Source organism: Sinohyriopsis cumingii, chromosome 8 (genome assembly GCF_028554795.1).
Source record: "Sinohyriopsis cumingii isolate HCF-2022 chromosome 8, ASM2855479v2, whole genome shotgun sequence".
NCBI lineage: Eukaryota > Metazoa > Mollusca > Bivalvia > Unionida > Unionidae > Sinohyriopsis > Sinohyriopsis cumingii.
The window spans coordinates 53,946,407-53,969,233 of record NC_142968.1 but is presented as its reverse complement, the minus strand read 5'-3'; the positions used below and the strand labels follow the sequence as shown (position 1 = coordinate 53,969,233).

The window sequence follows — 22,827 nt, the reverse complement described above, 5'->3', positions numbered from 1 at the left end:
TGATTCATGGTTTGTTGTTTGAAACTCAAGCTATTTTGTCATTACGAGAGCACATTCCAATTTTCCATTGATTGGTAACAACATATAAGGTAGAACAGAATTAAGAAATAGTTTCAAGTTTTTAAAAACTGTGAGTACATCTGATAATTCATAGTCTTTTTTAATTTTTATTGTGGAATAGACCATCATTGTATAGCTTATATTTTGCTATAAACTAACTTTCCTTCTGCATACTAGATATATTATTGACAAATGTTACCAAACATTGGATTTAAACACAGATTGTGGTGAGCATTAGAAGGTCTAACTTTATAGGCCATTAGTAACATAAATTTGACAATGGATCTAGTGTGCATGGATCAACTGGTAAATTGTACCAACACATGCTAGATCTGGTACAAATTTTGGGTGCTTTTAGAACTTCCACAAATGAGTCAGCACTTTCGAGGACGACAATCGATTTTGAGTATAAAATTAAAAGACCCATATAATGACGGACATAATCTGTCCAATATGACCCGTTTCTAAACCGTGTGCCTTCAGAAACCAAAATTTACCCTTTGGCATACAAATTCAGCCACGTTAATAAACAGGAGAAATCATTGTTGTAAATAATGCACAGTTTTTTTTATTCAAAAGAATTAATTTTAGATTTATTGTACAATTATTCATTTTTAGTTTTCAGACTTTTCGTTTTCACAATATAGCTACAGTTATTCTGGGGATCCATAAATAGCCCCTACATATGTCTTCTGGTGTATGTTGCTATGATGCAGGGACAGATCGTCTCCCATGCTTTTTGTGGGAGGTATAAAACACAACGAGAAAACCATCAGTTTTATAATAATCGACCATTGTATGTTTACAAATGATATATTGTCATTGTTTTCCAGATGAAACGGCACCCATGTTACAAGAGAAAGATGATTGTATTCGTACCCGATTATCTGGTAAACATATTTTCTTGTTTCATTTAAGAAATTCCATTTTAGAAACCCATGTGTGGCCATCCATCAAATCAGTCCTACAATTTTGGCATAGCCGTTTTAGGACCATTACTGTAGAGAAAACATACATTTAGATAATGTGTAAGGTTTATTACATATTGTGAAACACTTGCCGTTTGACTAAATCAGATATTTTGGTTTAGTTGAAAGATAAATCATGACTCTGTATATCTCTTTAGTACAAATTATATTACATACATTGCTTTGTATGCTTGAGCAAACATACTTAACTCCACTGGCTGCTAAGTATGGGATTTAACTCAGAAAACGCATTACTAACACTGCATTTACAAACTGTATCATACTAACAGTATTATATAGCTTTATCCAGTAAATAACCAGAAAGGACGGTAACATCAAGACGAAATTCCAAATTCTTTGGAATATCACACTGAATTTAATACTTGTTATATGGGTGACAACAGTCGTATAGATGTAAGTGGTACATTCAAAGAAAATAAATAAATAAAATAAATAAATATTTGTTTTGACAATTTCATTTTTTCTTCTTCAAAATAGCAATAATCTATACACTACACTGTCTTGCATATGTAGTTCTACTTTGAGTCATTCATCTGGAGTAGCATATATTAGAGTGCACCATACAAAGACATACTGAGGCGATGCAAATTATAAGCCTTGTGAAGTGATACATTTCAATTGAATTTGGACAGAATTTATGCCCATTAGTTGGGAGTCTAAACTACTGACCGAGCCACCATATATATAATGATGACAACTGCATGTCTTCGTCTGTTGCACTATGTAACATATGCTACTCCTGATGCACGCCTGTTTTGAAGGGATTATTGTTTCAAAGTAAAGAGCTTAAATTTGTATTATTTGATTCAGTTTAGTCCGCTACTGTTAAATGGTAGAGTAGCTGAATATATGGATGCACCATTTAGGACAAATAAACCATATTAAAAGTAGTAAAAAGCAGATCAACGTGCTTAGTTCTTTACCCTAATTTGATATATTATACATGGGCATTTGATTAATATGTCTTGAAACTCTTTTTGTACAGCAGCAATGCCTACATCCTTGTATCTTTAGTACTACATCATCACACTAGTAGTATTCATGGGCGTTGTTGCTGTTAATAAATGAAACCGTAAATGTAAACTATAAAAATACATACCAAACTACTTCAGGGTTTAAATATTCACAAAAGTTATATCCATATAGTCTCCATTAGGCTAAATCCCAAGAATGACCATTTTGCATGCTAACTTTCTTTGCAAGTATAACGACCTCTCCATTACCAACAATTCAGTTTATGTTTAAAGTGCACGTACTCTTCCTGCACTTAGGCCACAACTGTTTTTTTATCTTTGCTCATGTCACTGGCCGAGAAATTTACAATAGTAACCACCTGTCATTTCCATTAACTATATGGTACGGTATTCATAATACCCATGGGTAACCTCATTTCCCTATTAGTAGCAGCTCTAATCAGATCTGGTCTGCATAATCTTGACCTCAAACAGGTGTCATCTTGGAATGACAGAATACATTATTAGGATATTTAATTTGCATACAAAGACCAGTACAAAGCCATGTGATTCTTGTAATAATGGAAGTGGAACCAAAAATGAGAAGGAATCGCTTACATAGTGGCATTAATTGATAATGGAATATGGTAGTGCACTTGTATACATATAAAATCAGTTCTCAAGGAAGTGAACAACACAGATTTACAATCATGAAGACATCTGTCTGTCTGTCTCTCGTTCTACCTCAATGGGGTATACGGATTACTTGCTCATTAGGTGCAAGAAGAAAATTGTGATGGAATATGTGTTTTCATGGTTATGCATCTTCTGTCTTGTAAATTCTAACGCACATATATGTAATTAAATTTAAACAAATCATAATTCAAACAACATACATTACTGGTGAATGCTGCAATTGATCTTATCTATGTTAATTTTTAATACTGATGATCATGTAATTGTTTAAAATACTCACTGTTATATCCTATATTTGTTCATACACAATCTCTTTCCCAAAATGAAATATCTTTTGCACATTATTTTTCGTAGTCTTGGAGAATTATTTTCCATACAAAAATATGAAAAAGCGAATTGGATGATATAATCCATATATAAGTCAATTCGGAGTATAAGACAAAGCTAAGATGTTATGGTACAAAATTATTGTCTTATAGACCGGCAAATACGATACATTTGATGATGACAATTGCATGTCTTTGTATGTTGTACTCTGTATTATGTGATGCTCCAGATGGATGCATGTTTTCAGAATTCTTGTTTCATATGAAAGATCTTAAGCTTTGTATTATTTAATTCATTTTATCCAGGCACTGTTATATGGTTGTATAGTTCAATGAATGGATGCATAATTTAGGAAAACTCATATCAAATGCAGTAAAATGCCGGTCACCATGCTTAATGTTTGACCCTACATTGACTTATTATACCTGGGGCATTTGATTAGTATGTCTTGAAACTCTTTATCTACAGTGGCATTGCCTACATCCCAGTATCTTTAGTACTGTATCATCACGCATGTAGTATTCATGGAGTTTTTGCTGTTGAGATTTCATCTGGAATATAAGGACCTTCTTGTGTCATTTATTTCACTCCAACCATGTTATTACTTATTTCTATAAATTCTAAGATTCACAAAAAAGGCTAACCCAGTTAATGACTTTAGAAAGTGACCAAAGTCAATAGCGTAGACTCAGTTTTAGTGGGTAATGGATTTGTTATCTGTCCCAAACCCATTTTGGTTAGCTGACAATGTGCATCATTTTCCAAAACTCAGACTACATATTGCCCCAGCCTTTCTTCATTTATATTAGTCTATTATCAATTTCTTCACATATATCCTTGCTTGTAAGGTGATTCATCTTTTAAAGGGAATAAATTAAAACAGCATCACTTTTTGACAATTTATGCACGAACCTTGGTATTATTTAGTTCTGAGGAAATTAACTATGTCAAAATTAGATCACCATGCCAACAAATTCACATTTAGTTGGCCAATAATACCTGATGTATTTGATAAATATTTCATGCAACATTTTATATACAGTAATGTCGAATTTTCTACTTCCGATTATATTAATTACTACACCATATCAAAATTGGATACACTACTTTATTCATAACTGACTGCATGTGAGGAACTCATATAAGTTAGTCCCTTTGGTAATATGTCTTGTTTCTTGGCATGGATACTGCACTGAATGTGTGATACAATTATTATATAAGTAATTGATCTGTTGATTGTGGTTTATGTTTAAGGACCTTTTTGTGTCTATGTATCTCTATCCAACCATGTATTACATATTCCTAAAATTTCTAACAGTCAAAACCAAAAGCTTCTCCAGTTAATATCTTTAGGTAATGACTCAAATCAATAGCTTACACTCACATGTAATGGGTAATGGATTTGTTCTCTGCCCAAAACCAGTTTGAGTCAGCTGACAAGTTACATCACTTTCCAAGGCACATAATACATTTTCTCATATTTCTTCATCATTATTAGTCTTTCATCAGTTTCTTCAGATTTAAGCCCGTTTGTAAGGTGATTCATGTTTTCTAGGAAATAACTTAAAATCTGCATTTCTTTCGGACAATTTATCCAGACACTTTTATATGATTATTTAGTTCGGTAGATGGATGCAGAATTGGCAGAAACTAAATGATGTCAAAATTAGGTCACCATGCCCAAAACTTCACACCCCATTGACCTCTTATGCCTGATGTATTTAATTAGTATGTCATGCAACATTTTCTGTGCAGTAATGTGGCATTTTCTACACCCCCGTATATTAAGTACACCATATCAAAAGTAGCTATACTACATTTTATAAATAAATGACTACATGTGAGGCACTTATATAAGTTAGTATTTTAGGAAATATTTATTGTTTCTTGACATGAATTCTGCATTGAATGTATGACACATTTGTTCTGTAATTGTCTGATTAATTCATTGTGGTTTATGTTTCATACTTCATTGCAATTGCTCAAAGATCATCATGACTTATTTTATTTGTCCGAAAGGTAAGTGGTTAATCTTGCAAAATCCCTTTTTAAAGAGTGCCTTGTCTATTCAAACCAATTTAAATATGCATAATATTTACAGAAATTCAACTTCAAAATGATTCAATGTTGATCTTTGAACTGTTGAAATTCAAGCTATGTCGTCAGCTGGAATTTTGGACATGTTAGATTATTAAATCGATCTTTTTAATCAAAGCTTTCAAACAGTTAGCCAGTCAATTTGGAATTTTTTTGAAAATGAATTTTTTCGTCTTTGACAAGAATAACTAGTTGTCCCTCATATACAAAATACCTTTGTTAACATTGGATGTAGACCATCTTAAAACAAGTGCCAGTACAAGTTCTTCTATTTGTTGACTATTATGAGCACCATACAATTTGAGGCTGTGAAGACATCATCAAGAAATGGAAGCAAATATAGGACTTCATTTTACAATAGAACCTTTTACCTTCTTAATGATAAGTCATATACCTACATGAATTCTGTTTCAGGATCCTAGTCATTCTTAGATCTGAGCATCTGCAATCTCTTTTACTTTACTTCTCTTGGGAATCTAGTGAAGAGATGATAACTGAACAAGGAAGATTGGTAGACCTTTAAGTCCCTCTGCAAGTCACATCTAAAAGCTGATAGTTTTGACAATGTAATTTATCTTGTTTTAAAGTTTACATAGATACTTCAGGATGTTTCTGGTGATAAAATAACGTTACTGATTTACATGTCTTAACACAATGGCTTGGCAATGCATGGAAAGTTGTCAGGTCAGGGTATTGGCAGATAAAAAAGCTCCTTTAACAGTTCAATGTCGCCACAACCACCAAAAATCAAAACTATATATATATATATATATATATATATATATAGATATATATCCCTATCAAAGGCTCATTGTACAGTAAGAGAAAACAATGAAGATTCTATGTTTGTTGCTTGTTTTCTTGTCTATATTAAATCAATGTTGGATAGAGTACCAAAAAAAAAAAAAATCATTTGATCAAAAACGTAATTGCAGTTGTAACAAATATTATTTTTTTTAAATTGTGATAAAACTGTCACATCAGCACCAGAAATCCCAAAGGTATTGGCAAAACATTCTCTGAAATTATTCCAAAACGTCTATGTCATGAACTTTAAAGAAAAGTTTCTTGTAAATTTTCTATCTCGAAACGCTGAATATTGCAATGAACCTATCATTACAGAATTAAAAGACTGTCTTGATAGGGCCATTTATATTAAAGGAACACCAAATTATATCCACTATCAACTTTTGAAACACATGGTAAAGATCTCTATACACTACTAAACATTTTTACAACAACAACAAAATATGGAAATTGGCCACTTCCTGTAATAATGGCATCAATCATAGATGATTCCTGTACCTAAGCCTGGAATTACCATACTGGGTCAATCAACTACAATCTCATTTCACGCATGTTTGGTAAACCATGAACTATATGATGAATAATATATGTCTCTGATATCTGTTGATTAAAACACCAGGGACGCATATTATGTCATCTTGTCTGACTCAAATTGTTATTAGAAAAGCTTTGTTTAAGGAACTGATATAGCTGCCATAATTTGTTGTGTAATTTGAGAAAGGCGTAAGTTACCAAGCTATTTTTGGAAGAACCCTTTTGAAAATTATCTTAAGGAGATCATAGTAACTCCAGGTGGTATATTGTCATTCATCTATTCAAACATCAAGTAAGGATGTTAATATTCCCTTGCAAAACATGTGAAATGAAAACACCATCAACACAGTTCAGAATTTCCTACCCATGATTGTGGAATTGTATTCTTGTAAAGAACAAATCGCAGAGATGAGGTGGTATTGTGCCTTCCAGAAAGTCAAGTGTCTCTGGTGACCAATCCTTTGACTGACTGTTGCCATATCACAGGCATGGAGGCCATTGGAACAGCTTTGATGGAGGACTCAACGTGGATAAGTTACATTTTCCAATGGAGGAGTTTATTGACAGTCTTCAGATTGTAAAATATATCCGTGCCATCACATTAAAGATCATAATAAATGAGGAACAGAGACTCACCTGCTGGCACAGCGATGGGAAATATCGTCCTGCTAAATAAGAAACGCATCTGCCTTTATAAATATATGATAAGCATTTCGAAGAAACCCAGCTCCTTCCAGCAGAAGCATTTTTTAAATACCCAATTGAAATTTAGCAGGATCATAGAAGAGGAATATGCGAATACACTGACATTGTTGCTTGATTTTGACTGCAGAAGCCTAGGCAACTACCAGGGTTTCTAGCTACAGGTACATGTCTGCTATTGGATTCATCTATGACATTTCTTGACACGTTGATCAAAGTATATGGTCTTTACACAGCCCATTATTACATTTCACATGGCATGAACTGCGAATCTACCTAATGAAGACTGGTGTTAGGCTTGTGCTGCTGACATGCATTTACAGTTGTACTGAGAGGGGAATCTATTGGAAGTTCAGTGGTGAGTTGCAGTCTTGTCACCAGAAATGTAGAAAGTCAGCAGACTGGATAACATACTTCCAACAACTTCTGTATGTTAGGCCATGATGCAGAAATTACATGTATGGAGTTCTAAGTGTATTAAACCACCTGGATTTTAATCAGTTATCGCAGCTATGTAAAAGGACTCCATTCTTGAAGTGAATCGCAAGTGTTCTGAGCAGCTGCTTGATGAGAACGGTATATACACACTGGCCTTAGAGACGGTGTGTGTCCCAGAGAGCTGGGTGATCAGCTATCGTTGTGGCTGAGTAAATGATCTAGGGTATAAATCCCCAGCCTGCGAAGAAATGGGTACTATGCAGTCAATTACTGGATCATCCAGCTCAACACTACTCTTGAAATAATAATAATAATAATAATAATAATAATAATAATAATAATAATAATAATAATAATAATAATAATCAAGATTTTGTATAGCGCCTAAACTTTAGAAGCTCTAAGCGCTTTACAACATTAGACAACGCCTATAAGATAAGAATTATAATAATATTATTACAAAAACAAACAACATTAAATTAGAAAAACATTAAAAAATAAAAAAATACATTCTGAGAATATTTCTGGTAGGAAACATTATTAGGTCTTTAAGTTTGTTATTGCAGTCGGAATAAGTGAGTTTTGAGAGCCCTATTGAATGTGATCACTGTGTCTTTGTGTCTAAGTTCAGTGGGCATTTCATTCCACGTTGCTGGGCCCTGGTATGCAAAAGAACGCTGTCCATATGACTTTGTTTTCACAGTGGGGATAATGAGTATACGATTGTCAGAAGAAGAGCGTAAGTATCTTGCTGGTGTGTACACCTGGGTGAGGTCAGATAGGTATGTTGGACTAGAGTCCGACAGTGAAATGTAGCACAGAGAAGAAATTTTGCGTTTGATTATGGATCGAATAGATAGCCAGTGTAGGGTACAGAGCAGCAGGGATGTGTTCTCTGATTGTGGTACTCTAAGTATCATCCGAGCAGCTGTGTTTTGAACATTTTGAAGTTTATGGAGTAGATATTGATATGAACCTGACAGAATTGAATTACAATAGTCCAGTCGTGAAAGTACTAATGAAGTACAAGTGTTTTTGGGTCATCAGATGAAAGATATTTGCGAATTGAGCCGATGCGTCTCAGCTCAAGATATGCAGCCTTGCATATGTTCATGACATGTTGGTGCATTCTGAGAGTACTGTGCAGAGTAACACCTAGGTTTCGTATTGATTGTGTGAATTTAATGTTGGCGTTGCTGATATTTATTGTTTGACGTAAAGGGTGTGAATGAGAAAATCTTTGTGATGTGATCAGAATGGCCTCAGTTTTAACATGATTCATCTGCAGCTTGTTACAAGTGATCAATGATTTCACATCAGAAATGCACCTCTCTACACCTTGGATGGTAGCATCAACTTCAGTTGGGTGGCTAGATTTGTATATTTTGGTGTCATTAGCGTACAATTGGTAAGACACTGCATGATGATCTATGACACTTGAGAGCGACTGAGTGTACATAATGAAGAGAACGGGTCCAAGAACCGGCCCCTGTGGAACACCACAACTGGGCTGGAGTGTATTCCATTTGCAGATACAATTTGTGTCCTGTTGACCAAGTAGGACTTGAACCACAGTAAGGCTGTATCATGAATGCCAAAATACATGCTGGATACGGTGAAGTAATATATCTTGGTCTATTGTGTCAAATGCTGCAGACAAATCAAAGAGTGTGAAGACTGTAATCTTTCCGCTATCCAACGCAGAGAGAAATTACCTACTTTTAGAAGAGTAGTTTCAGTAGTGTGGAAAGGGCGATATGCAGATTGTACATTGCTAAAAAGACTGTTTGAATTTAGATAAGATACAAGCTGGGATGTAACAACTTTTTCTAAGATTTTTGAAATGAACGGGAGATTAGAAACTGGGCGGTAGTTCTTTAAATCGTTATGGTCTAGTGTTGATTTCTTCAGCAGATGCTTTACAATGGCAGTTTTGAAAAATGATGGGAATTCCAAAGATGAGAGAGAGGTATTAATAACACCAGTTAGTGAAGGAAATACCGGATCTAAGCACTCAAGGAGCAGTGATGTTGGAATTGTTGGAATTGGATCAAGTTCACATGACCTTGATGCCCTCTTCATCACGATTGTACGTACGAAATCCATAGAGATGCTGCTAATGGTTGCTGCTCAAATTCTGTATCCCAACTGTATGGTGACGACGAGTCAATTGAAATTGTGGTGTCACACTTATTTCTAATGGTTTGTACTTTGTCACGGAAAACAATTGCAAACATGTCCGGAAGGTCGACTGGAGAGAAGATAGTTAGAAGTGGTGTTGATTTGTTCCTTAACATTAGCTTGTTAGTAATCTCGAAGAGCTCTTTGCAGGTGGAACTTTCCATGATCTTATCAGTGTAGTGGGCTGATTTCGCTGCATATTTGTGACATTCTTCTTAGCGACTTCATAGATTTGCTTACGAATAGTGAATCTGGTGGAAAGCCAGAGCCTCTCAGCTTTTCGGTGGTCTCTTTCAGCAATGCGAAGCTGGTTCCTAACACTTCTATACCATGGAGAACACTTTTGAATTGATACTCTGCACTTGGTAGCTGTGGCATGTTTGTCAAGTACTGAACGCAGACAGTTATCGAGTTGTTCTGCGGTAGGAGGTAAGCAAGTTATTAGGTTAGCTTGGATGTCGTGCATTAATTTGGTTCTATTTATCATACAGAGGTTTCTCTTAGTAGCAGATAAAGGTTGAGGGTTAGGGACTGATACGTCAAGATGGCATATAATGCAGAGGTGATAGGATGCAAGGTCATGGGATACCAGGGAGGACCATAGAATGTTATCATCAGGTCTGTGAAGAATCCAGTCTAAAATGTGATAATGTTTATGGGTGGGTTGTTTAACTGACTGTTTGAGGTTGAAAACATTAATGGAATCTATGAGTTTTGATGTATTTAATTTTCCGGGACAGTAAAAGTGAAAGTTGAAATCTCCAAGAATAATCAGGTTGACACCTATCGAATTTACATAGTACCGGAGATTCGGAAACTGCTCCAAAAAGAGAGAGTCAGCCAGCTTGTTTTTATCTACTAGGAGGAGGGCGATATAGGCAGAAAAAATGTATTGACCTTTGCTCCAGTGTGAGTTTGATTTGGATTAGTTCAAACGATGTGTGGTCGAAATTAAATGTTGTGGTGTAGTTAAGACGTTTCATCATGGAGTTCTTTGTGATGACAGAAATTCCACCTCCGCGAGAATTACGGGAGAACGACTTGATGGAGTAACCAGTGGGTGTTAGATCCGCACACATGGGCTCATCGCCTGATGTCTTTAGCCATGTTTCTGTCAAGAAAAATATGTCAACATTTTGGACGTTGATAAAATTAACTATTTATGTGCGCTTTGCCGGTGTTCCTACTGATTGGCCATTGAATAATGTAATGCGCAGAGGTATTTCTTGGATATTGACACAAAGGTTGACGAATTAGCTGGGATTTGAATTAGATTATCTAAATTAACGGTCAATTTTTTAAAAAAAATAGTTGTGCCGAAATAAGGGATATAATTGGAATTCTTCTTCCTGTTCTACGCCGGCCAGCTCTGAAACAACGTTTTTTTTTTTCGCTTCTGTTTACATTTCGGTAATGATCAATGCTGTCCCAGTTCGTTTAGTCTAGAGCACAATGTAATGTGGAGAGCCAAGGAGTGAACATTTAAAGCAATTAATGAGGGTCCATCGTAGCATAAACTGGTTGACTGACGAGTATCACGTGCCTTTGCAATCATTGACATATAATGTGTATATGGTAAATGTGTACACTATGGATCATTTTATTACCAATGAGCATATACCCAAGTACACATCAACAATGTACAATGTCTGCTGGAGAGTGATCAAAATTCATGGATGGTGTCATACATTCAGCTCAACATTAATCTTGGGACCAAGGTGAAGACAGACTTTGAGAAGGACTTTTACAAACTGATGAAATATTCACATACTAGACAAACCATGAAAAACATGAAGAAGTGGTTCAGTTGGATTTAGTGAGGCTGGAAGGTGCGAAAGACTAAATGTGTCAACAGGTGGCTCTCCTGGCATTTTAAGATGCTGAAACTTTTAACTGCCAGACTTATTGATGTTCATTCAACAAAGTCAAACCTTTAACTCAACTATTATATACATGTTGGTCCTTGACTCGAGCGAATTACTGATGTACTCTAGTTACTACGACAATATAAATATGTACAAACAAGACAAAGTGAGTGTACACGTATACTGAGTGCCATCTGCTGAGCATTAACATGGTCTTTGATGTTGTTATACAGGAATCGTTAGCATAAATAACACCATATTTATATTGTTCTACACAAACTATCCCCACACTGCCAGTACATAGGCGAGGGATCTTAAAATCAAACCATCCTGAGTGCCGGATGATGGCATTTTCTATAGCGCAATTGCCGCACCACATTTTTTATTTCTCATGACACAATTCATTGAGTGTAAATGATGAGTTTAGCATCTATACGTTTTATTCCCGAAGGAGAAGATATAATTCAGTACTCTATTTCCAGGCAAACATTTGCCCATCCAGTTATGACCAACACTGCAATTCCAAATAGACGAAAAGTGCTTGTAAATGTTATACATTTGAAAGGATGGTATATTTTGATCATGACACTGAAACAGTGATTAGGATGGAATTACCACATTCATTAACAAATGGTGAAAAGGAAAATTCCGATCAGTCTAAAGAAAACAGTGCCCATTCCGATAGGAGGGTTTCATCCAATGCTGCGAACTTCATTGTTAGCCAAAATGACTGAGCCTTGTTTGGGAATTATAGATGGGCCTGTTTTAGGAGTTGAAGTGAAGAAAAAACTGATGCTATCTTTTGGAAGGACATCACGTTTATTCCTCAGGACGTCATAGAGTTCCTTACAAACAGTTGAAAGAAATTTTCCATTGGTATGAACAATGAATACTGGAATTACATCCTAATACTTATATCATATTTGTGACACAACTAAAGCTGCAATCAGTAATAAATTGAACATATTTGTTAGAAACAGAAACATCACAATGGCATGTACAGTTGTTGCCCCACCTTCAACTGTTTCTTAAGAAAGCTTTGGACAAAATGGATATATCTATTATGAGAAATTTTAAGAATGTCATTACATATGAAGACAAACAGTAGAAATACAAAGATGATCAATAGGACATGAGTATGGAAGGAAAAGAAAAAAGATCAGTTTTCAAAGAGTTTCAAACTGCACTGATACATCACCTGCATCATGAATGGGTTGTGGTAAGAAACGAAAATAATAGTAAGTCAATAAACCAATTATCTACATCTTTTAAATACAAAAGGAATTGCCAAGAAGCAATTTCTTTTATATTTTTAACTATTCTGCAAACGGAGAAGTGTATAAATTTGATTCTTAATTTTCAATTTGTTCAGCAAGTCAATTCTAGAATGAACACAAATGTCATGCTCTCTAACGATCATAGTCATTTTATAAGGCTCCTGAAGGACATAGTTTAGAATAGCTCTAGTATTTTGCAATTATGTTATTATTTTCTTCAGTAATCTTTACTTAGAAATATGACATGCAGGTCTATATGTCTTTATATCGTATGTACTGGCTTATATATGTTCTGAAAATAGAGGTATCCACTATATCCACTAGGTTTGAAGTACTCGCTTTTAATGATGATTGCCGTCTCAACTCTGTCTATGTGGGCTTCAGTGGTGGGTTCAGTCAATGTTGTATGTGAAAAAGTTTGTAAGGAGCTTCAAATGTGTTGTTGATTTTTCTGGGTTCTTCCTCAACCAGATATAATAGCATTTCAAGTGCTCAAAATGCCATTAAAACCACAACAGCCTTGTGTTACATGGGTTAAATTGTTACAAATCACCTGTTTACTAATGTATTCATGTCTTACTTTTTTATGCATTTAATGAACTGGTAAGTTACATTCGCACATGTACCTGGATATAATAGTTGGTACATACTCACTTACGAAGTTTTGGAATGGCTCGCACAATTATTATTTAAGGTAAAAATTTACAAAGAAGTGTACTTTCTTTGTAGACCCACGACATGAGACAGAAGAAAAAACCACGGAGCATAAAACCAATACTGATTCAGAAACTACGAGAGAGTTCCGTGCATTGAGTGATGCTACCCTTTGTAAGCTCTGCTTTGTAAACGAAATTAATATGGTTTTTATGCCCTGTAACCATGCAGCGACTTGTGCCATCTGCAGTTCCTCTTCACAGCAGTGTCCATTCTGCAGAGCAATTATTACAAGGAAGATGAATATACGTTTTGAATGTAACAAGTTCCAGTAAATATTGATTAAGCTAATATTGTAATATTTTGCTAAACTGCAATCTCCTTATCATAATTATTAGTGAGACATAAAATAAGGATACAATTTAAACATCTAACAAGTATTTAAGATCCATCCAAAATATAATGTCACCTCACTCCCAATTGAAGTAATTAATCAATGGTCATAATGTCACTTACAGTACATTATCATAATCATTTTTGGTGTTTATATTTAAAAATGTATGCATGCACAAGGTATAATAGCTTTTAAAACCCAGAGTAGAATCTTAAAATTAACAAATATTAATTGACGTTTAGCCACCAGGTTAAAGGTAAATTGATTTTATGTTTTTTTTTCTTTTGTCAGAATCTGACGTGCATCACCTGTCGTCTGCCTTTACTTGTTTTTTTATCCTTCAGAAGCTTCATTTAGGATCATATTCTATGAGCCTTGCCGTTCATATCTTTAATATTTTGGAAGACTTTGATTATGAACAGCAACTCTGTTCATAACTGAGTTGAGAGTGGTCTTGCATCTGATTGCTGAAGCTTGTGAACACTGTGGAGGCCATATATTTGATGAGAATTGACATGTAAGGTTATTTCAGCAAGATGACAGAGGTGTTTGATTATGAACAACATTCACACATTAATGAGGTGATTTTGCACCTGATTCGTTTAGATTATGAATGTTATATAGGCCATAATTTTAATCAGATGTCAAAGAAACCTGGTATTTCAGTTTTTATCACGATTAACTATGATGAGCAAGGTCCATATATATTGATGACTGTAGGTTGATTATATGGCAGGAATCAGAGACAGACTTCTGGTCATAAAGGTAATGCCTTGTCCACTGACCCAGCTGCCTTGGGTGGGGTCTGAATGGTTTCCAAGTTAAAATCCCAATGGTGTATTAGTAGTGTATTAGTAGTGTAAGTGCAGACCCAGACGTATATGCTGACTGCACAGGCTAACTCAAGTTCCAAGTGTATACGCTTTCTGAACAGGGCTGTAGACAGTTTCTGAGTTATGAATTTTTACATAGTCTTTAGTTGCAAGAATAAATAGAAGTAACCATGCTGGTTGTATCATTGGCATCTTTTTATATCAAGAAAGTAATTATATTTGTATATAAAATACAAATGACGCCACCATTAATTCACCATGAAGCAACTATGTGCTCCAAGCACCACTTAATCCTCTGCATTTTCAATATGAGTAAACTTGACTGTCACAGACATGTCAACTATCCTGGTGAGCAATATAGAATACATCTGGGATTCTTTCAATAAATACTTTGTGTTTAGAACATTGAAATCAGTGCAGCTAATACTGATTAGGTCTATTTGGACTGTACCAGTGTAAAACCTTTTGGGATTGTATTAGCTATTTGAGAATTAAGTTTCAATGAGATCGTTCTCGCAAAGATATGTTTGGGTTTTCCTTCATTATGACATGGAAAGTATATGTTATTTGTTATGTTTTTCCTTCAACATTAGTCAGAATGAACATTTTTTTATTTCCATTTCTCTTCAGTAAGTGACATTTTGCTCTTTCAATGCATTGTATGTTTTTTGCTTCATAATTGAAAGTAGCAAACATATTTAATTTGTAGTGTTTTTCTTTCTTACAAAGAACTTGTTTTAGTGGCTTCTGTGCTAATAATATTTCTAACATAATGTACAACAAGATAATAATTGCTGTGTTTCCCTGTTTCTATCTGTATAATAAGTTGTATATGACCAATAATTTTGTAACTAATATTTGTTAACCTTGTGATGGTGATACATGTATGAAATGGGAACTTAGTTGGTGAACTAAACTTGTAATTATAGGATCACTGCTATCATCCCAAGTCAGATTCCTCTGCATGTTCTTTGCAAATGCACCGGGTCCTATTTGCTAAGCGTGGTATAGTCAGTAATGTGCCAAATGTGCAATCATAACAAACAGAATGAAATTAAATAATACTGGAAATCCTGAAATCACTGTATTTGTCAGATATATCTTGAACAATGTTGTCAGGCAAATATATGCTGAACAAACAGACATCTGCAACTGGATATACTTTTATTTTTATTTTATCAATTCGATAGTTATTGGTTTGTTTATATATTAATCTCTCAAACAAAAACTGTAAGTAAATTCAAAGGTTATTGGACCAGATGTTTGCATCATTTCTTTGTCAGAAAATCAGTAAAGGTGTTGCCAACTAAGTTTAATTCAAATGTGAATAGGTTTTGTTTGCGTACTATTTTATTGGGAGACAATTAAAAAATGACTCACATAATTAAAAAGATGTCTCTGACAAAGCTTCTTTGATCTTGATATTTTTTCCGATTGCTTAAGCACTCTGTAGCCACAAAGCACAGGACAAAAGAGGTGTGAAAGCGTACATCCTTGATTTGTAAAAAATGTGTAAGTAAATAGTTATCCCAGGTGGATTATTCCAGTGGCCTAAGTGGTTTGAGCTTCCGCCTCGGATGAGGAAGTTCAGTGGTTTGAAATCCAGCTGAGTGGTACCAAAAGCTTATAAAAACGCTTTTTGAGGTCTAATGATCCAAATATTTGACGTAAATGAGCAGAGTGTAGATATATACCTTAAATCACCATTTTGGAATGATTACTTGATATCAGGTTGCTTTCTCAGTTTGTGTACAAAATATTAAATAAGTATGTGGAAAATGTGAAATATATCTGATAATGTAGATATCGTTGATTTATTGATATTTTAAAGTTTAGAAAGTACTACCTGAAGGAATGTGGAGGCAAATAAGTTAAACTAAATTTCTACCTTTTTGAAAATTTCTGAACACCTACACTTTTCTACTTCATTCTGAAAATACATAAAAGCCTTATTCTTGAAAACATTCTGGGGTGACCTAGCATTTGGAATAATTTTCCAACTGAAAATTCAGTGGTTTAATAGATGAACATATCAAACCATTCGTTAAAATTTCCCCCTCCTATATTAAGGATACTATGGTTATTATAATTCAAACGTCAAGCCGTTGACAATTTGCTGGATGAGTTCTTCTAATGGATGTCACTTCTTATAATGTTAAGAATAAGTGGTCTTAACTAATTATCATAAAACAGTGAAAGCAAACAGGTTTTGTAAATTTCAACTAATAATATATTTCCCCAGGGAAGAATGTGAGAATGTAGGAAGAACTTTCAGTTTGTTTAATTCAATCCCAAATAGCCCTGAAGGTCCTATCACAGGTTCAAAATTATACAGTGTTCCACAAGAAACCATTAGTTTTCCAAATGAATTAAAATCTTGAAAGTGCTGATGTACCAATATCCTGAAATAAGATTGATTTGCTAACTGTCTTGATATATCAAAATAACCTAATTCACAATGACTCTAAATGAACTCACAATAATCCCTAAAAATGATTTAGTCCGAAGATATTATTGAGCACTTTGTTAACCAGAATGAGGGTATTTTTCTCAAAACATTCATAACTGATGTCCCTTCTAGAATCCTCCAATATAAGAAGGTCAATTAAAGTTGTTTATTTCAAAGTAATAATGGCCTTTATATGGAATCAAAGATCAAAGACAATAATTAGCTATACAATATGTTCTTTATAAAAATGACAATGTTAGGCGAGCTCAACTCCTACCCTCAATTAAGGATAAAGGTCAGTCGCCCTATAGAAATTAAATATAACTAACAAATTATCATGTACAAAAGAGCCGGCACATAATACAAATTAAATATTCATAAAAGTACACTACTTCAGCGTTTTTTAATAAGACATGTAATCTTTTTACTTTTTTTCTATTTTCTCCATTTTAGTCACATTGGCCTTATTAGATGACAGATTAACATTAATTGTGCAAACTTGCAGGATGTGAACCTAAATCGGCAAAAATATATTCTAAGATCCTCCCATGTGTGCACAGAGAATCAGTTCTAAATTAAGCAATCATTTGATAAGGAGGAGATCCCAGCTCCCTAAACACTTTAGCTAGAATGATCGCAAAACACATTGCTTTGAGTGTCACATAACAAAAATTATAGAATCTGATCCAGAGCTTTCTAGCAGTAAAATGAAATTGAAAGATAGAGAATTATCGGTATATTGGATGCACAAATTACATATTCTACATCCAGTAGGGACCAAAAGCTCTGTTTAAATGAGATTCCAGGCATGTTTATTTTATAAAATTTAATTAGTCTTCAATGTTTCATTAGTGCTTATATTTGAATAACCTGTTCTTACTTAAGAAATTTCATTTTGTTACAGTTTTTACCCAATTGTGGAATGTTAGACGTTTTAAATGATAGTCTCGTTTTCAGATGCATGTATGCTACCATATGAAGCCAAATGGGAGGTCATACAAAATATGCCTATTGGGCTTTCTTGACAGTCAGCCATGAATGTGATACATAACGATTTCTCAACAGGTCATACTATAAATACAATTAATACATTTAATTATTACAATGAAATAAGCAAGATATACTTGCAAATGTAAAGAATAGGTTTTATTGTTAAATATTTGTTATTTTCTGGAAGTGTTTCTTAAATGCTAATATTTACATAAGATTGAAACAGATTTTAAACAATTGAATATTGATTGTTTTATTCTCATATTAATTTTTGACAGGTATGACACTTTTAAATTTATATCTTCATTTGTGTCATCATTGTTACATGTTTGTTGATTACGAATAAAATTGTCATCAGAACATGGTTGTTTTTCATGAGGAATAACAGTAATATGGAGAGTATTTATCCTTCATTATTATAATCCACTTTATACTGCAGATTGCTTAGCTCAGAAAAAGCCATGGAGGATGGTTATTATCCTGGAATCATCTAAGTCTGTTCGAATTAATATCTTACCATTGGGACAGCATAGTTTGGCTACTTGTGTGTTGCCTTGTGTCTGCTGTCCCAGCTATAACATATTTGTGTTACTTTGACATAAAATACAAAACTACATTACTTAGTATAAGGCCATATGAACATTAAGTACGGCTGGGATTGATCACATAAATATTTTAGTATTATCCATATCACATGCTGCAGTTCTTATTCTTCATTATTGATTTGTGTTTATTGAAAAATCGCGCAAAGGTCCATGATGTTGGTTAATCTTAATTTGTGCAATACGGGTTCTTGATTCCTTTAATCGGCCTTTTTGTTCACTTTCTCTCTCTGCAAAAGTAGAAACTTGTCTTGAGCATCCTAATAATTTGCCATAATTCACTTTAATGTATGTTAAAATCGTGACATACATTAGAACTGTACAATTATTGTACATTGCTTTTTCTTTGTTTTAGCTCACATGGCTAAAACCCACGTGACCTGATGGTACGGTCATGGTTCCTTCGTGCATCAAATACTATGATCAATGTTACTGCTGACAAATGATATTTTATGGTTATTCCTTAAAAAGAACAGAATCAAAATTTGTATTGAATTTGATACTGATATTAACATACATGGCTTTCATTTTTTATACAAATAATCTTGATCTGCCAATAGTGGCAGCAATGACCACAAAAAGCATACAAACCATTGCACAGATTTTTATCAAACTTAACAGTAAGCATCCTTGCAGGAAGCCTTTCCAAGTTTGTACAAAATTAAATAAATCTGTCCTGAATTATAGTCACTGATACAAATATTATCCAAGTCAATATTGCTAAAAGCAAAAGATAAAACTTCTCCTAATTTGACCAAGTTGAAAGAAAGCATTTTTGTATGAAAACCTTTCAACTTTGCACACATAATGCTTGTCTGCCATCTAATATGGCCAATGCAACTAAAATGCAGAAAATACAAATAAAGAAAAAAGACTACGTCTTTTCCAAAAACTCTGAATAGAATTTGACAATTTATCGAGAACATCCTAGTATGAAGACCTTTCACATTTTTACCAATTAGGAATATTCACCATTATATATGAATGTTGGTTGTTGCTCAGAAGAACAGACACAGCTTTTAAGTGATTCTGAAAAAAACAATGCTAAATAAACTTTGTCTAAATTTGACAGAAATCATCCCTGTGTAAATGTCTTTCAGCTTAATACAACTGATATCAATATGCCATTAAATATTGCAACTGATAATTTAAAAAGGTAATAAAACAGTAAATGACGTATGAAATACAGATGAACAGACTATGACCAGATTTTATAGAAAACTTGTCGTTATAATTGGTTTTCAAATGCATATAACTGATGCCAACTTATCATTAAACGCAGTAATAAACATTCATGAAACTGTTATAAAATTAAAAATGTGCTAACATTATTATGATTCTATAGTCTTAAAAGAGCGAAAACCAACATGTTTTGCAAAATTCAACAAATAATATATTGTCAGTGAATTCAAGGTGAACATTGACAAATGAAACAAACGACATTGTGAATTAAATTCCAAAGAGTCCTAAAAGTTCTATCAGAAGTCTAAATGTTAATGTCGCAATTATATTTCCAGTGGTATTCCAGATCAATTCCAAAATGTAATCTGTTGTTGCCCCGGTAGATTTCAAACGTGCTAATATGCCAGTTGTATTGAGTGTAACGATATCTGACAGACATTAGATGCTTCACAATATTATAATCCAAACTGTCCTTGTCTGAATTCACTTACATTCATAATTATTCTTCTTGTCCAAAAATATTATTGATGAGTACTTTGTATTTCCAGCGAACAATAATTTAAATAAATAAATACGCCCAAAAGAAAAACTGAACACCACCGTAAGAATGATTCTGCTTCAGATCTTAGGGCAAGAATGAATACTTCTTAGGTAAACAAAATTATATACCCCTCTACTTGAATTGGGTCGCAATTACCATTTTCTAAATATACTTAGTCTCTTAACAGAAGTTTCCATTCTAGAAGTATTTCGGTCAGAATCAATACCATAAACATGTTAGTCATTAAAAAATAGTCTGAAGATATAATCCACAATCGTAGACAAAACAATTACCTATGTATTTTGTTGTGTACAAATTAATGTTACTGGTCAGGTACACCCTGTACATGATTTTGGACAAAGTCAGATACTAAATACAGCTATACATGACACAAATATCGAATTTTGAGAGACTGATGATACGATATCTTTACCTTTTTGAAATAAATTCCGAGTAGTGTAAACATCGGTAGCTCTCCGATAATGACTTTTCGTGCAACCAAAGTTTAAATTCTTCTTTGTCTTCTCCTAATGTGTCATCGAAGATGTCACAATACTTTTATGAGTCAGAACGATTTTTCGTCGTAAATGAAATGGACTTTCGTTGATTTTCGTGGAGTAACGTGTAATATGACTAATGCTATTTGTAAAGACAAAACAATAGATTGGCCTCGACCAGTTAGGCCAGCAATGAGCATAATACAGGGATAGCGAAGATGCAGTGCCTCTCAGCCTTGACGATATGAACTTTCCAAAGTCAGTGGGGGTTACAGCAGTTACTCATGAAATATCATTTAATAAGCGCTAAGATTGCAACACATTTTATACACGATTAAACGTTTTTCTTCATGGTGCAGCAAGTATTTATATTAAAAAACACAGTTTATGATTTCTTCAAATTTAGAAGTCAACAAAGGTTATTTTATATTGTAACAAAATATTCACAGTTCATGTTTTTTATTTAATGCTGTATCAACTTTACGTTTCAAGAAAAAACGTTCTTGTTTTTCAATCAGTCACACACACACACACACACACACACATACTCACACGCACACACTCACACACAGACACACACAGAATCAGTCACCCTTGTTTTCAAGTGTCGCATCCAAGATTTGTCCAGTCGCGTGCACCCTTCCACTCGTGAATCAGCTGGTGGATCCAACTTGCTATACATAGTTATTGGTAAGTTTGAAGAGGTGTTAAAGTGCGACTAATGTCTCCTTCACAAAAGATATGGTAGTTTCATTTGTATCATTCTAGATTTGATTTTATCACTGAATGTTTAAATATTGTTTGATATACACTGGCAGGAAGAGTTTTGTTGCAAAACCATCAAGTATTAGGTGCAGCAGAGTTGTGTGTGTGTGGTGGTTCTTCAGCTTGTTAAAACTACATTTTGCCACCCTATATGTATTTCGTTCAGCCATGTAATACTATATTTGCACTGTCTCTGCTCTTATACATCGTATATTCACTCGCTTATATTTATTGAAAGTGACGTCACGTCTAATGTATTCTGAATGAAAGATAGAAAACACATCCTGGCTTAACGCAATACAATTGGATAATGTATTACGCTACGTCATACAGACCCTCATTGTTAATCTTACTGAATAACTATTGTCATCATATAGACTCACTTGATTTCTGATTGTCTCCATTCTGTCAGAATTTGTATAAAGTAATTCAGTCAAGGCGTATGTTATAACAATAAGACGTTGTATTCGGGTGCGCTTACAGTGGATACTTTCTTGACTAATAGTGATAGCTCGAGTACTGCTGATGCTGTAGCGAGTATTCTGTCACCTGCGAATGATTTCAATTTCACATATCTTATCACCTTTTCAACTGTTGTTGCAGGTATTATCACCGGCACTTCCTTCTGCATCATTCCCAGCCTATAGTCCTTTGCAATGTGGGAACTTGTCTCATTATGCATTATAGATGCCTGCCTTGTCCCCGGCATGTCCGTAGTTGGTGCTTTGCTTTAGCATAAGGAACGACAGAGGACTAGTTCAGAGTGTATTTAGCCAAAGGGGATATGAAAGTTGAAGTGGATGCAGTCGGAATATCTCGCTTATGTTCTAAAACTATTTCGTGCCTTTTTAACCCAACACCATGGAAATACTTATATTTGATGATACGGCGTACAAACAAGAGAAATCGATAAAAAGGAACTAATGCTTGAGTGGAATGCTTTAAGCGCGTGATATAAAAAATAACTTACAGAGTCATGATAAGCTTTTTTCTT

General features: G+C 34.2%; 1 long non-coding RNA gene across 1 annotated transcript; it reads left to right on the top strand.

The window, feature by feature from the left end:
* Positions 1-760: 760 nt before the first annotated feature.
* Positions 761-18,606, top strand: LOC149793543 (uncharacterized). Its single transcript, XR_016422844.1, has 2 exons — positions 761-950; positions 13,656-18,606. It is a non-coding gene; the product is annotated as an uncharacterized LOC149793543 (long non-coding RNA).
* Positions 18,607-22,827: the final 4,221 nt, after the last annotated feature.